The following is a 3,729-nucleotide window of genomic DNA, read 5'->3' on the forward strand; positions in this document are numbered from 1 at the left end:
GACTAAGGAAGGATGCCTCTTTTAGAGTGGACAGCACTGCTTAGCAGTGATGCAGATCAGGATATAAAGGACATAGGGTTTTTGGGGTGATGAAAATGGGAATTAGACAGTGGTGATGGTTGCACAACCTTGTAAATATACTAAAAACCAATTAATTAAATACTTTAAAGGGATGAGTTTTGAATTCATGGTATGTGAAATCTATCTCCATTACAATATTAATTTTAATTTTTTTTTTTCTGAGACAGAGTCTTGCTCTGTCACCTGGCTGGAGTGCAGTGGTGAGATCCTGGCTCACTACCACCTCCACCTTCCGGATTCAAGCAATTCCCCTGCCTCAGCCTCCCAAGTAACTGGGACTACAGGTGCACACCGCCACGCCTGGCTAATTTTTTATATTTTAGTAGAGAGGAGTTTCACCATATTGGCTAGGATGGTCTTGATCTCCTGACTTCCTAATCTGCCCACCTTGGGCTTCCAAAGTGGTCGGATTACAGATGTGAGCCACCGCACCCGGCTAAATTTTGTTTTAAAGATCTAAGGACAAATTTAGGAAGCAGAGAAAGCAGCGTTTACAAAGGCCTGGGTTTGAGCAGGAACATTGGGTTCAGGGCGAGTGGTCTTGGATGGCTTCACATGTCCATATGCACAGCCTGACCCTGGGGCTGGCCTATCCACACAAGCCCCTCAGGCCCCGGAAGTGGCTTCAAGGGGTTTAGGTAGAAAACCCAGAGCATCAGGGAGGAATTCCAACTCAAGGCCTCTTGGGCCCCTAGAAAATGCTTCCTTGGAGTAATATTTTCTCACCACTGTTTTCAGGGGTGGGGTCGGGGGCTGCAACCTCAGGTGCTCATAGGGCCAGGCAAGGCTGGTAAATAAGTCAACTGAGAGTAGCCATGGTGGCCAAGAGTCTGTCGCAATGGGTTTCGGTTACTGCGGTGGCAGCTGTGTCTGGTGGCCACCTTGGCACTGGACTGGGATTTGGGGGCTTCCTCACTTCTGGCTTTCCGAAGGCCATTGCTCATGTTCGACATAGTGAAAGCCTTGGAAAAAGACTATTTGTCATCAAACCTTCTAGATTCTATGACAGGTGTTTTTTGAAGTTATCGAGATTCTACGTTTTATTAACTGGGATTCCAGCAGCAGTTATTGCAACCCTGGTGAATGTATTCATTGGTCAAGCTGAACTAGCAGAAATTCCAGAAGGCTATATCCCAGAACACTGGGAATAGTATCAGCATCCCATATCAAGATGCATTGCCCATACTTTCTATGATGGTCCTGAAAAGAATTATGAAAGAAGAATGGCCATCCTTCAGATTGAAGCTGAAAAGGCTGAATCACGGTTAAAGGAGCTGGAAGTATGAAGATTAATGCATACGAGAGGAGACAGACCCTGGTATCACTTTGAGACAGTTGATAAGGAACTTGCTGATCATTCTCCAAAAGCAACTCCTGACAATTAAGCAGTTTTTTCTCCAAATACAAAGTATATTCTCTTTCCTGGAAAATAAATTAGTAAACATATCTGTATTTTTGCTCTCCGTGGAAAAAGAGCTTCTGACATTACTGTTTCTCAGTGTTGGATCAGATTGAGGCTTTTGTTTGGGGGGGTTGGCTTCCAGTCCCTGAAGGTTTAAAATGTACTAATAAAAACTGGAGAAACAGGAATCTGTGAACTCCTAAAGTTGTAGCAACTTTGAAAGGTCAAAGTGTTTTATTTACCTGACGAATGGAAGTTATAGAAAAGAACTCTAGTTATGCTAAGCACCAGTAATTATAGTATTTTGTACAAATGTCTGTACTGCAGACGTCTGTATTATTGAAGGGCAACTTAGGATTTTAAGTTCCATAAAGAATTGAACCAACTCTGTAAAATGTTAACTCCTTAATAAACAGATTTTCAATAGAAAAAATATATATATAAGGCAATGGGGGGGTGGGGGCCAAGGCTCACCCACAAGAAACTCTAGCCCATTCTTTCAGTTCCAACAGCTTTCCAAAGAAGGCAGCAGGCCAGGCACAGTAGCTCAGGCCTGGAATCCCAGCACTTTGGAAGGCCAAGGCAGGAGGATCGCTTGACGCTGGAAGTCTGAGACTAGCCTGGACAACTGGAGGGACCCTATCTCTAAAAAGAACAAAAAAAATTAGCTGAGTGTAGTGGTACATGCCTGCAGTCCCAGCTACTCAGGAGGCTGAGGCTGGAGGATCACTTGAGCCCAGGAGCTTGAGGCTGCTGTGAACTATGATCGTGCCACTGCACTCGAGCCTGGGCCACAGAGCTAGACACTGTCTTTAAAACAAACAAACAAAAAGCCAGCAATCATATTTTTAAAAACTAATTCAGTGAAGTGAAATTCACATCCCACAAAATTAACCATTGTAAAGTAAATAATTCAGTGGCACCAAGGGAACAATTCGTACTGTACTCACAAACGTTTCCATCTCTCCAAAGCAAAAGCCTGTACCCCTTGGGCAGTTTCCCCCCATTCTCGACCCTCCTCCCAGATCCCGGCAGCCACTAACCTGCCTCTGTCTTAGTGGGTTCATCTATTCTCAGCAGTCCAGATTTTTAATGTAATCTTTTCCTTTTCTTTCTTTTTTTGAGACGGAGTCTTGCTCCGTCGCCCAGACTGGAGTGCAGTGGTACAATCTCAGCTCACTGCAACCTCCTGGGTTCAAGTGATTCTCATGCCTCAGCCTCCTGAGTAGTGGGGATTACAGGTGCGCGTCACTGTAAGGCTTGTCCTTGGGTTGTTGCCGCGTTTAAAATGAAGAAACTGAGGCCAGCAGGAAAATAATCCAATGTAAGGGAATTTATTCGGCTCCCGTGTGAGGTTCTGCGGTCTGGACTGGAGGGGCCGGAGAAGTCGCGCGGACTCCTCGCAGGCACGGGGTTTTATAGGGAGTGGAGGCGTCCGATTGGCTGTGCTCAAGGTGAGTGGGACAAAATGGAGGGGAGTGGGACCCGGATAAAACAAAATGGAGGGGAGTGGGACCCGGATGGAAGGGAGTGGGGCCCAGATAGGACAAAACAGTATCAGGTAGGTCCTGATGGGGCTTTTTTCCCCGGGCTGGGGGGTGGGGGGAAGGCGGCGTGTCTGAGCTCCTGGCAAGGGAGGGGGGCGTTTCCGAGCTCCCGGCAAGGGAAGGGGGTGTGTCTGAACTCCCCGCGAGGGAGGGGGACGTTTCCGAGCTCCCGGCAAGGGAAGGGGGCGTGTCCGAACTCCCCGCGAGGGAGGGGGACGTTTCCAAGCTCCCAGCAAGGGAAGGGGGCGTGTCCGAACTCCCCGCGAGCGAGGGGGTGTGTCCAAGCCCCCGGCGAGGCAACCGGCCTTACAGTCACCACACCTGACTAATTTTTTATTTTTAGTAGAGATGGGGTTTCACCATGTTGGCCAGGCTGGTCTCCAACTCCCAACCTCAAGTGATCTGCCCGCCTCAGCCTCCCGAAGTGCTGGGATGACAGGCATGAGCCACCATACCAAGCCTAATGTGATCTTTTCTAATTTTAAATTTTAAATTGAAATTAATTTAAAATATCTCCCTGGCTGACAAGAACATATCTGAGGCTTGGAGTCAGTCGGCTGTCACTTTGCAATTTTTATTCTAAAGTATCTTAAAGTTTAGGGGAGAGAAACATCTGTATTGTAATGCCGGAAATCCATGAACACGTGTGGCTAGCTCTGAGTTATCTCAGAAGCCTCCTTGCTCCTGTCATGAGTGAAG

At 47.2% G+C, this 3,729-nt stretch overlaps 1 pseudogene; it reads left to right on the forward strand.

The window, feature by feature from the left end:
- The first annotated feature begins 890 nt into the window (after positions 1-890).
- On the forward strand, positions 891-1,466 carry LOC135269105 (NADH dehydrogenase [ubiquinone] 1 beta subcomplex subunit 5, mitochondrial-like; annotated as a pseudogene).
- Positions 1,467-3,729: the final 2,263 nt, after the last annotated feature.

The sequence above is a fragment of the Aotus nancymaae genome, unplaced genomic scaffold (genome assembly GCF_030222135.1).
Source record: "Aotus nancymaae isolate 86718 unplaced genomic scaffold, 86718_ANA_hifiasm-v0.15.2.pri h1tg000049l, whole genome shotgun sequence".
NCBI classification, from domain to species: domain Eukaryota; kingdom Metazoa; phylum Chordata; class Mammalia; order Primates; family Aotidae; genus Aotus; species Aotus nancymaae.